This window comes from Colobus angolensis, unplaced genomic scaffold (genome assembly GCF_000951035.1).
Source record: "Colobus angolensis palliatus isolate OR3802 unplaced genomic scaffold, Cang.pa_1.0 Scaffold2, whole genome shotgun sequence".
In the NCBI taxonomy this organism is placed as follows: domain Eukaryota; kingdom Metazoa; phylum Chordata; class Mammalia; order Primates; family Cercopithecidae; genus Colobus; species Colobus angolensis.
The window spans coordinates 23,557,648-23,570,856 of record NW_012115154.1 but is presented as its reverse complement, the minus strand read 5'-3'; the positions used below and the strand labels follow the sequence as shown (position 1 = coordinate 23,570,856).

General features: G+C 46.8%; 1 protein-coding gene across 1 annotated transcript in view; it reads left to right on the top strand.

Annotated features, from left to right (window-relative positions):
• CNPY1 (canopy FGF signaling regulator 1) overlaps positions 1-7,705 on the top strand; it is a 106,733-nt gene extending 99,028 nt beyond the window's left edge. Inside the window, exon 5 of the mRNA XM_011941541.1 lies at positions 7,611-7,705. The gene's annotated coding sequence lies outside the window, so the exon portion shown is untranslated. The remainder of the gene's footprint in view (positions 1-7,610) is intronic.
• The last annotated feature ends 5,504 nt before the right edge of the window (positions 7,706-13,209 follow it).

Below are 13,209 nucleotides of genomic sequence, written 5' to 3'. Positions count from 1 at the left end.
CTCAGTGTGTTCTGAGTGTGTTCCGAGCATGTTCTGAGCATGTTCTGAGTGTGCTCTGAGCATGTTCTGAGCATGTTCTGAGGATAGTCTGGCTTTCATGGGCCATGTGCATGAGGAAGAAGGATGTGGCATTGGGCAGGTGATGCAGTCACAGCCTCGTCCTAGTCCACTCCAGGTCTCTGCTGCCAGGCTATGGGGAGCAGAGAAACACAGGTCCTCTAGTGTAGGTGAGGAACTTTGGGAAATTATTTGATCTTGTCTTACGGAATACCATGAGCAAAGCTTATTACACAGCTTGGGATAAATATATGGGTCAAAAAATCACCCCAAAACATGAAAGAACTTTATACAGAGGGAATCCACTTGGGAGGGCTTAGACCCAGCACCACGAGGTCCCAAGTTGTGTTCAGCTTCATTTCACATCTAATGACTGTTCTGAGACTGCATGTTAGCTTTACCATTGGAAGAGAACGATGGGAATCAGCATGTAATCATTTTGTAGTGGTGAATTGGGGAGATTTACAGGTAACTCTCAATGAGCAGTGAGTAGACACCACTGAGAGCCAAGAATTTAAATAGAAATCAGAAACTTTGAAATGTCAAGCTTAAACTTTACATGGAATTTAAAATCAAAGCTGGGTCAGGATGATTATTTTAAACCCTCCAAAAATCAGTCCCCAACTTCCATATGTGGACAAGGAGTTAATTTTGATAGAGGCCATTCGAGTCAGCTATCACCATCATCATCCTGCATCAGCAAATCAGGGCAGGATTCAGTGGCTGCGAAGAGCAGGCATTTCCCCCTATGCTCATGGGTCTGCGGGTCCACTGCAGTAGACTTAAGCATGGGCTCAGTGGGGCGGTTTTGCTGCAGGGGTGCAGAGTGGGTTCAGGTCTGCATTACGTGTGTTCATCCTGGAGTCCAGGATACCTGGAGCATGCTCCCTTCATAGCCAATCACCAGAGAGTGAAAGTAAAGCCAAAGACATCTGCAAATATTTCATTGACCAAAGCAAGTCACACAGCCAAGCTCAACATCAAAGAGCATGGGAAAGCATGCTTCATCACACAGAAGGGGAGGAGAGAAGTGGTTACTGGCTGAGAAATAGATACCCTGTATATAAATATATATAGGTATATCTCAGAGATATTGTGGGTTCAGTTCCAGATCACTACAATAAAATGAATATTGCAGTAAATCGAATCACTTGAATTTTTTTAGTTTCTTATACTATGTTTACACTATACTGTAGTCTATTAGGTATGCAATAACATTATTCTTTTTTTTTTTTTTTTTTTTGAGACAAGATCTTACCCTGTTGCCCAGGCTGGAGTGCGGTGGTATGATCTCGGCTCACTGCAACCTCCACCTCCTGGTTCAAGCAATTCTCATGCCTCAGCCTCCCGAGTAGCTGGGACTACAGGTATGCACCATAATGCCTGGCTGATATTTGTATTTTTTTGGTAGAGATGGGGTTTCACCATGTTGGCCAGGCTGGTCTCAAACTCCTGACCTTAAGTGATCCACCTTCCTGGGCCTCCCAAATTGCTGGGATTGCAGGCATGAGCCACTGTGTTCAGCCTGCAGTAACATTATTCTAAAAAAATACAATAATCTTATTGCATACTTAATGGACTACAGTATAGTGTAAACAACTCTAAAAAAACTTAATTAAAAATATGTTATTGCTAGAAAATGCTATCAATCATATGAATCTTAAACAAATCATAATCTTTTTGCTGGTCGAGGGTCTTGTTGACTGATCAGGGTGCTGAAGGTTGGGGTGGTGGTGGCAATTTCTTAAAATAAGACAATAAATTTTGCCACATCAATGAACTCTTCCTTTCGTGAAAGACTTCTCTAGCATGTGATGCTGTTTGATAGCATTTTACCCACAGTAGAACTTCTTCCAATATTAGAGACAATTCTCTCAAACCCTGCTGCTGTCAACTGAGTTGATGTGATATTCAGAGTCCTTTGTTGTCATTCCAACAATGTTCACAGCCTCTTCACCAGGAATAGTAGATTCCATCTCAATAAACCACCTTTTTTTTCTTTTTTTTTTTCTTGAGATGGAGTCTCACTCTGTCGCCCAGGCTGGAGTGCAATGGCGCGATCTCGGCTCACTGCAACCTCCGCCTCCTGGGTTGAAGCAATTCTCCCACTTCAGCCTCCCAAGTAGCTGGGACTACAGGCGTGTGCCACCACGAATGGCTAATTTTTGTATGTTTAGAAGAGATGGGGTTTCACCACACTGGTCAGACTGCTCTCGAACTCCTAACCTCAAGTGATCCACCTGTCTCGACTTCTCAAAGTGCTGGGATTACAGGCATGAGCCACCGTGCCCAGCCTTTCTTTTGTTTTTTTTTTTTTAAAGACGGAGTTTCACTATGTTGCCCAGGCTGGAGTGCAGCAGCATGATCTTGGCTTACAGAAATCCTGACTTCCCAGACTCAAGTGATCCTCCTGCCTCAGTCTCCCGAGTAGCTGGGATTACTGGTGTGCACCACCACGCCTGACTAATTTCTTTTATTTTTTGTAGAGATGGGGTCTCGCCATGTTGCCCAGGCTGGTCTCAAACTCCCAGGCTCAAGTTATCTGCCCACCTCAGTCTCCCAAAGTGCTGGGATTACGGAGGTGAGCCTGTAATCTGTGCCTGGCCAAGAAACCACTTTCTTTGTTCATCCATGAGAAGCAACTCCTTATCTGTTCAAGTCTGGTTATGAGATTGCAGCAATTCAGTCCCATCTTCAGGCTTAACTTCTAATCCCATTTCTCTTGTTGTTTCCACCACATCTACAGATACTTACTCCATGCAAGTCTTGAACTTCTGAAAGTCGTCCATGAGGGTCAAAATCAACTTCTTCCAAACTCCTGTGAATATTGATAATTGATCTTCTCTTATGAATTATGAATGTTCTTAATGGCATTTCAAATGGTAAATCCTTTCCAAAAGGCTTTCAATTTACCTTGCCCAGCTCCATCAGGGGAGTCACTATCTATGGCAGCTATTGCCTTATGAAATGTATTTCTCAAATAATAAGACTTGAAAGTAGAAATGACTCCATGATCCATGGGCTGTAGAATGGATGTTGTGTCACCAGGCATGAAAACAACATTCAGGCCAGCCATGGTGGCTCACACCTGTAATCCCAGTACTTTGGAAGGCCGAAGTGGGTGGATCACTTGAGGTCAGGAGTTCCAGACCAGCCTGGCCAACATGGTGAAACCCTGTCTCTACCAAAAATACAAAAAACTAGCCAGGCGCGGTGACGTACACCTGTGATCCAAGCTACTCAGGAGGCTGAGGCAGGAGAATTGCTTGTAGCTGGGAGGCAGAGGTTGCAGTGAGCCAAGATCATGCCATACCACTGCACTCCAGCCTGGGGGACAGAATGAGACTCCGTCTCAAAAACAAACAAACAAATAACAACATTCATCTGCTTGTACATCTCCAGTAGAGCTCTTGGATGACCAGGTGCATTGTCAATAAGTAGTAATATTTTGGAACGAATCATTTTCCTAAGAAGTAAGTCTTAACAGTGGGCTTAAAGTATTCAGCAAACCATACTGTACACGGATGTGCTGTCATCCAGGCTTTGTTAGTCCACTTATAGGGCACAGGCAGAGTTGGTTTAACATAATCCTTAAGAGCCCTTGGATGTTTGGATTGGTGTAATTGACTTCAACTTAAAGTCACCAGCTGCATTATCTCCCCACAAGAGAGTGAGCCTGAGCTTTGAAGCTTTGAAGCCAGATACTGACTTCTCTCCAGCTATGAAAGTCCTAGAAGGCATCTTCTTCCAATAGAAGGCTGCTTGGTTTACATTGAAAGTCTGTTGTTTAGTGGTGCCATCTTCATTGCTAGATCTTCTGAAGAATTTGCTGTAGCTTCTCCATCAGCATTTGTTATTTCACCACGCACTTTTATGTTATGGAGACGGCTTCCTTGCCTAATCCTTATGAACCAACCTCTGCCAGCTTCAAACTCTTCTTTTGCAGCTTCCTTACCTCCCTCAGCCTTCACAGAATTGAAGAGAGTTAGGGCCTTGCTCTGGATTAGGCTGTGGTTGCAGGGAATGTTGTGGCTGGCTTGATCTTCTATCCAAAGCACTAAACCTCTTTCTACATCAGCAAGGAGCTTGTGTCACTTTCTTAGCAGTCGTGTGTTCACTGGTATAGCACTTTTAATTTCCTTCAAAAACTTTTTCTTTTTATTCACAACTTGGCTAACTGGCACAAGAGGCCCAGGTTTCAGCCTATCTCAGCTTTCACCATGGCTTCCTCACTAAGCTTAATTGTTTCTAGCTTTTGATTGAAACTGAAAGATATGTGACTCTTCTTCTACTAGAACACTTACAGGCTGTGGCTGGGTTTCAAACTTGTTGAAACCCAACAATGTTGTTGTGTCTCAGGGAACGGGGAGGCCCCAGGAGAGGGAGGGAGACCAGAAACGGCCAATCAGTGGAGCAATCAGAACACACACAACATTTATCTATTAAGTTCATCATCTTATATGGTGTCATTCATGGCACCCCACAACAATTTCAAGAATAACATCAAAGATCACAGATCACCATGAGAGATATCATAGCAATGACAAAGTTTGAAATATTGTGAAAATTACCAAAGCGTGACACAGGACAAGAAGTGAGCATGTGCTGTTGGGAAAATGGCGCTGATAGACTTGCTTGACACAGGGTTGCCACAAACCTTCAATTTGCAAAAACGCGGTCTCTGTGAAGCATGATAAAGGGGGATACAAGAAAAAATGAGGTCTGACTGCCTCTGTGCGCTGTATGTGAAAACAAGCCTAATTCTCAAGAAACCTTGGCAGTGGCTGTTTGCTTTTGCAGCTGTTGAGTATTTTTTGTTTTTGAGTTTCGTCTTGTTTTTAAATAAAAATAAGGTGCTGGCACTCCTGTCTTGATAGTGTAGTCACTGCCTCTTCTCTACCTCCTTTTTCTGTACTCCCTAGACCCCTCTGTACCAGGCTACTGGAACCCACTCATGTCTTTGTACAAATTAGAGGAATTCTCCCTCTTTGGGCAGTCACACCTCGGTGAGTGGGTGGTGCCTTTGTGCTTCCCAAGGTGGATGCTGCCCTATGCCAGGACACAAAGCTTAGCAAACAGAATCTAAGCTGGGTTTTAACTTGATCACCTCAGCAGGCTGCTCTGTGCAGTGAACAACCTGCTCAACTGTGCAGGGCAGCCTATTTCTCCACGACCTTCTATCTCTATACTAGCAAATATGAAAATCCAAATGTAGGTGAATGAACACTGTGAAAAACAAGGAAAAAACATCTCACTGCTTATGGTGTTCCGTAGCGTGTGCACACTTTATATTTTTGAGTGGAGGGGGGTCATACAAGTCCGTACAAATATAGGACTTTCTCCCACTAAGTGAGTAGAGATGAAAATGTGTGTATTTGAGTTAGGCAAGTGTCACCCAGAATCACGACCTTCCATGGGCAGCGGAGGGAGGCATTGGAAGAGCACTGAGCTGTGTTTGCGTTTGCTTTTTATGACATCAGGGAGATCGCAAGAATGACTTTGAACATGTTGCCAAAGTCAACATGTTCAAACAGTGTCGCATCAGAACCCTGGGTGAGGGAAGGGTGCGTGGAATCACTCAAACGGCTTTAACACAGCAGCAGACGTAACACATACCAGGAAGACACGGTACGTCATTTAACTCATTCTCAGCTTTACATTCTCAGTCCTCAAGAAAAATGTTCACATGGGCCGTCTTGCCATTTCCTAATTGAACACTGAGTAGTTACAACAATGGGAACCAGTCATTATCATAAAGGGAACAATTTGGGCGTGATGTCCAAAACATAATCTTTCCCCTCTAGTCTGGTCTAGGTTAGGCACATAGAGCAAGAAGTGGGAAAGAATAAGAATATAAATATAAAGAGTCAGGACAAGGAGATTTCTCTCAGGACAGGGGCTGGCCCTAGTGTCAGGAGGGCCAGGCTGTTGTCACCTTGTCGTGTTGTGCAGGGTTCCAGGTAGATCATGTATGGCCACAGTGAGCTGGCCTTTGCTGCTCTAAGTTAACTGCGACATCTCATTGACCTAACTCTATGTGTCCAAGGTGAGTTGGAGGCACTCTGCTTCACACAGTCATGCAGGGATCAAGGGGATGTTGACTTCAGTGTGTTGACCACATCATCTAACTTGAGGCATCCAGAGTTGTAAAGGCAGGAAAAAAAAAGGACATGGAGAACCACATCCACTCTTAAAAGTCTTGGACCAAAGGGTGCTATTGGGTCACTTTTGCTCCCAGACCATTGGTCAGTACTAAGCTGATGTCCTCAACCTAACGACAAAGGAAGCTGGGAGACAGGCAGGTACAGATGGAATGTCTGGGGAGCACACTCCATGCCACGGTCCTCTTCACCAAATACCTGTCCTTGAGTGCCGATGCCCGTGTTTCCACAGTGGACTAGCTATTCCTTGGGATTAGTGTCGCCCTTGCCCTCTCAGTGACTCTCTCTAAAATGCAGTGACTTAGGGAGGGATAGATCTCAGCTCTGTGACTTTGGGCGGCTTGCTCACCCTCTCAATGCCTCCCTAGGACTGTCCTGTACTAGTCCCAGGGCTTACCTCATTGGATGTGTGAGCGGAAAGTGAGGTGACCTGTGAAGTGTCAAAGACAGAGGCCAGGCAAAGCCCCAGACAAGGGAGGCTCCTGCAGCTTTTCTCCACTGCAGATGTGCTCCGGGGGCCACTGAAGAAGCTGGGAAAGGGAGGGCCCCATCTTTAGCTTTTCCCTCAAATATTATAATCGAACATCTTCCTTTGCTCTCTGCCGAAAACAACATGGTGCTTGATTTGGTGCAAAATTATATGTCCAGTCATTTTCAGTTTCATGTATCTGTATTTCACAGCCTCATACAATCTTTAGCTTCCCCTTTGAGAAGTTCAGCTCTAGACCTTATGGGTCTGCTCTGTGGGAACCAGATTCCCTTGCATGGGAAGTCCGCCAAGCAATAATAATAGCAGCAACAGTAACAGCTCCATGATAATAGGTGGGTGAGTTCTCTCCATTTGCTCAGCATCTTACTGGGCACGTGCAATGCAGAGCACCCGAGGGGATCCTGAGATGGTACGACCTGCAGTGGGCAGGGAGGATCCCAGCTGGCTCCTGCTTCCGTAAGAACAGTCACTGCCTTTGACCAGGCACTTATTCTGTGCTGGGCTTGTTACATGTCTAAGTTCAACAGTCCTCCGAGGCAGATTAATTCCCCCATCTGGCATAGAGGAAACCAAGGCACAGCAGTTAAGGAGCAAGGGCAGGCTATACGGCGTCTCCCTCTGGCCTGCTGGTTCCAGAGCCCTGAAGGTGGCATCCGGCTGCTGCAGAGCCTCAGATCTCTAGGAGGGAGGAAGAGGGAGCCGGGACTTACATGGAACTGAAACAACCGAAGGATAGCACACATGAGTTCATTATTAGCTATGTCTGCAGTTAGAAAATCACGGCCAGCCCCGGCAGACGCTTACTGAGTGCTCGCTGTACACCAGGTGGGATCCCAGTGCCCACGGTCACTCTTTCATGTGATTGTCACTGCAGGCTTTCAAGTTAATTCCATTATCTGCAGGTTTCAGATGAGGAAACCAAGGCCCAGAGAGGAAAAGGCGCAGCAGGCATGACACCAGTGCCATCGGTGTTTGCTTCACCCTTGAAGATTACGAGGCAAGTTCACATGCATTTCTTTGGTGCCGGGGGACAGTATCTCCTTGGGGACACACACGTGCAATCTGGCCAGGCCTAAACCAAGTCAGGATTATGTTGTTGATGATGTAAACCAGCCAAGGTCACGGAGAGCAATGCCACACAGCAAAAAAGAGCTCACACAGGCCCACACACCTTGGCCAGCCCAGAAAGCTTTCCTTCCCTGATCTCAGTCTTCTTCCCCGTAAAATGGTGTTAAGACCACTAGCCACCTGGTGGGGTGCATTAAGAGAGGGACTGAAGATAACCCACATACAATACTGAGTACTGGCTGTCCTGGGTTGAACAGTGTATCCCCAAATTCGTGTCCTGGGAATATGTGAACAGGACCTTATTTGGAAATAGGGCCATTCGGATGTGATCAGAGGAGGTCACATCAAATGAAGGGCGTCCCAAATCCAATATGACCGGTGTCCTTACAAGAAAAGGGAAATTTGGGTACAGACGCAGGGCAGAAGGCCATGTGATGGCAGAGACAGAGACTGGAGTGAGGGGCTGCCAGCCAAGGTTTGCCAGCCTCCAGGAAGAGGCGAGAAGGGGCTCCCCTGCAGCCTTCAGAGAGCCCTGCTGACACCTCGATTTTGGCCTTCTAGCCTCCAGGACTCAGAGAATAGACTTCTGTCGTGTGAACCCCTTAGTGTGTGCTGCTGTTACGGCAGCCCTCAGAAATTCCTACACTGGGACTTAGTAGGAACTCAATCAATATTGGGTGTTATTATTATTTGAGACAGGAAGAGACATTACACCAATGCCTGGGAAACGTGACTTCCAGAACAAGAACTACAACGGAAGTGCTAGAGTGTGTACTAAGCTGGCTACAGCTAAAGGGCAGAGCACTGAAGGGATTAGGAGAAACGGGAACACAGGAGACACTTCCCTTCTAGGGTCTTTGTCCAGCTTTTCTTCCTGGGAATTTGAAAACCCACCATTTATCACTTGTGTGCTTACAGTAGTGAGTGTCTCTGCTTCTCACACAGACAGAAATATGGCAGGGATGGACATTTCCAAGTCCTGGAAACCAGGGACAGTCGGTGGTGGGTGGATTCCTCCCAACCTTCCAAGCTCTCTGTGGGGGAAGGGATACTGCTGCCAGCTGCCCCTCCCCTCGGGCTGCCAGTTGCCTGGCCTGTCTGGGGGACTGTGTGAGTGTGTAGCCTCCTGCACCCCCTCCGCCCCCTCCCCCCCAGGCCAGGGAGCCGGAAGGGCACAGACGGGCTTTGGAATGCAGGGCTGTGCAGCACACTTTAGTGGGAGTCAGGTTTTCTGCCTGAGGCAGAGGGAATTCTAACACACACTAGAGCAGAAAGACAGAAATTGCCTTTTAGACGGCTGCCATCAGCAATATTTAGCAGGCAGGCTCTGCAGGGCAGTTTAACCTTCTGTAACCTTACAGTTAAGTGCTGGCTTGCTGGCTGACTCTCTCTCTCTCTCTCTCTCTCACACACACACACACACACACATTCCGCTGTGCAGATATATCCGTGGTTCCACTTAATATTTTACCACAGTGGTTTTATTTCAAGGGGAGCTCTACAGGCTGATGTTTCTTCTTCTACGTGTGCCCAATATTTTACATATATACACATGCACAAACTTGCATATTCATATCTTCCAGGAATCGACACTTAAAGAGGCAGGAACCTGAGAGCTTCTTGCTCATCAGAGCAATGCCAAATGTACAGTTGGAGCTTGGCAAATAATTAATAGTAATGAAAATTGACATTGCAAAAATTAAAGTGAGAGGGCTGATAGAAAGGAATTGGTTTGGTTGTCAAACCTCAAGCCTAAAGGGAAACAGATTGCTTTGGAGAATCTTTTAATTAATTTCTGAGTTTTCCTGTTTCTTCTCTGCTGCGTGAGCTGAGTTCCTTCCTCGGCCATCAGGATGCTCTACAGAAGGGGACAGGTTGGAGAAGGATGGATGGTGTTAGGGATACTCCCATCTTGGGAGCCTCTGGAATTCCCCAACGCCCAGCAAGGAGAGCTCAAGGTGGGAGTGACACAGCCCAAAGAGGGGTTCGTTTTGTAAATTTACTTTTATTACCGATGAATAAACCAAGAGGTCTAGCTCATTCATAGCTAAAATAAAAATGGATCTCTACAGTCTGACCAAGTTCAGCCACTGAGCTGCAGCATTAACTTGTATTCTAACAAGATTAAAATATATTTGTCCTGGGGATTAGCATACTTAAGTCCCCTTTTGCCTTTTTAGCGGTGGCAGGGCACTTTGATCTGCCTTGCGTGGCAAGAGCGCGGCTTGGGCCCAGCGATCCGACTGCCGAGTGTGAAATCAGCCTGATGTCATCCCATTCTTCAGCTTTTACATCTTTCCCCAGTTTAATTATATTTCCGCCACAAAGCTCCCGCGTCTCATTGCATATTCAAGTTTGACTAGGAAGCATTTAAAAAACAGCGTGGATGAAATACCCCTGTGGGGGGAAGGGACGGGGTGGGTTGGCGGGGGGGCTGCAAATCTTCATGGAGTGAAAGCAGCGAGCCCCAACACCCTCATCGCCCCATAGATGGTCTCACCTGCGTGGAAATGTGTCCAACTTCCGCCTGCCCAGCCCGCGAGGCGCCCAACTCCTCCCCTCCGATGGCGCCAGGCACAAAGGCCATTGTCACGCTGGGCGTTAGGTATGGGGGCTGTTTTGCCTTGTGACTCCAGCGGGTTTGTATGACATTCTTCCTCTGACGTGCTGTTTTTGTTTCCTTGGGGCTCTGAATCCACAGGGCGCGTTCCCGTCTCTACATATAAAAGATGTTTTTCTCCCGGTGATGAGTCACTAGTGGAATCACCTACTCTGAGGCAGTATGCAGTCACTAAAATAAATTCTAAGGCTCACTGAGTTCCCAGGGGCGATGGGCCCGGATGGTCTTTGATCACCTTTAAAAGAATCAGAACATTTAACTCTCTATCCAGACCTGATGTTCTGGCCTTCGTTCAGATAAGGCGGCCCATCATGGGAATAGGCCTAGAGTGGCCCTGGAGTTGCACCTGCTAAAGCTACCTCACCTCGAAGGCCACCAGAAGCCTCTTCCTTTATAGCTCAGTGGGTGGGGCAGGGGAGACACTATGACAGGGAGTTACAGGTACAAATTGATGACCAGTCCTGGTCCTGCTAGCTGTAGTGGTCACTGCCATCCAAGGGCACTAATATTTGGGACAGGAAGTGAGCCACCTGTAGAGGTGGTGGGGCTTTGACCTTCACCCCAGCTCCTGGCCACAGACTCCATTCATACCTGATGAGAGACCAGAGCATCCTGCCTGGGGCTCCTGGAGTCAGGGACCCTAGGACATTACTTCCACATACACACCAGGCAGCACAGAAATGCAGATTGGCTGCTCCAGCGGATGACGGCAGGTTGATGCTGGGAAATGCTCTCCGCAGACAGCCCCTTTCTTCTGGGAATTTCCAGTGTTTTCACTTTTTCAGAGGGAGGACTTGTAGGTAGAGGGACGGACCATGGATGGCTGAGTGGTGCGCATTCTCTGACACTTGAGGGAAAGGAGAAGATGGCTCTGCTGGGTCCTTCAAAAGGTTCAGATTTGTGACTGTTTTTATTTTGAATAATCACTTCTGTTAAAGTTGGAGGTTAGCAGTACATTGGTTCTTAAATTGAATGATATAATTATAAAATTATCTCCATGTAATTAACTCAGGATTATGTTTCATTCTATTTAGCATGTAATCAAAGCCTGTTATGCTTTTAGCTATAGGAACAGCAATTAATTTAAAAGGGTTACTGAGACTCTTTGCTTTTTAGACAAAATAGATCATCCCACCATTAGGATGCTCACTCGTTCTCGGAGGAAGAGCTGGGATGGGGTGGCACGGTGCGTGGGGCATGCACTGACCGACACACAGGCAAGGCTGGCTTTGCCTGCTGCTCTCTTGCCTGGTTTGGTGCCTGGTGACGGCAAAAACTCCTGTCTGTGCTTTGAGTCCGATCCTCCTTGTGATGGGATCCTGCTTAGTGTGGCCATTATCACTTGCAATGGAAAAGAGAGTGGTGTGTAAAGTACTGGGTGTCTATAGGAACCCACGGCAGAACACCTTGCTTTTTTGGAGGTCAAGACAAGTGTGAAGAAAAAAATCTTGAAATGAAGATTTTGCATGTCTGAGCCCTGCAACAAACAAGCACTCACACAGCAGTTTCCAACGAGCAAGAAAGTTCTGTTCCTGGAAGGGCTGGCCTGCATCCTGGGCCTCATGGGCAGAATCCTGTCCCACTCTCCCGCACCTCCTGCCTCCGCCCCACTTTTTTCTCACTGTGTGGACACTGCCTCTTGTGCGCATTACATCCTTTCCCCTGCTCCTAAGTAGCTGCATGGATGCCTCATGGGTTGGGAGAAGCAAGGAGGTGTAAGGGTTCTACTAAAAACCGTACCTGGAGGGTGTCACTGCTGGGGGGTGCAGAGGCTTACCTGGGAGAGTTTCACCTCCCTATCCCCTCTCTGTTCTATGCCAGGTGCTGTGTGTTCCTCACCTCCCAAAACAACATCACCAGAAACTCATTAGGTAGGTGAACTTTCTGAGTAAGAGGAGAATGGCTGGACTCTGGAGGAGTTAGTGAACAGTCAAGCTGTGATTTGAACACATGGCTGTCTCGTTTCAAAATTCTATGCTTTTCACGGAACCACACTTGTTTCAGTGCTAAGTGATGCTGTAGAAGTATTTGCATGAAAAACATGGAACCCAAAGTGTCCTAAGCCAGTGTGCAACAGCAAACTCCTGGACATCTGAGGAGCTCAACCTAAAGCTATCTTTGCAGGCAGGCTACAGTCTTTCCACCATTCATTTGGGTGACTGGGAGTTTCTCAACTTTCACCAGCATTGGAAGGCATGGTGAGGCTGACCCAGGCAGCCTCTGTGTTATAATGGACATGACTTACTGGGGAGCCTTACTTGCAGCCACATAGTAAGAGCTTTGTATGAGGCACCTAGAGCAGTCACAGTTATAGAGGCGGAATGTGGAGTGGTGGGTGGCAGGGGCTGGGTGGGGGGTGGGGAGGTTGTGTTCATGGGTACAGAGCTTCAGTTTTACAATATAAAACGAGTTCTGGAAAAGCATGGTGGCGATGTTGCATTAAATAAACTGTGGGTTTATTTAATGCCACTGAAGTGTACACTTAAAATGGTTAAGATCAAATTTTGTCATGTGTATTTTACAACAACAACAAAAAGAAAAAATGGGAGAAAATATGCTAATAATACTCGCCTCGGCGAGCGTAGAATTCTGCAGACGGCTGGTGATTCTGCCATTTCCCTGACTGCCTGAATCTAAAGAAATACTAGTTTTCAGAATTTACATGTTGTCGTTGCTGTTGGAGTAGGAGAATAAAACCCTCTCAGAAAAACCTCAGGACAAAGTTTTGGCCTAAAGGAAAAACTCAGATGCAACATCCCACGGCCACTGGATGAAACCGAGCGCGGGGGCCAGGGACGTCCTGGGCAGGCTGG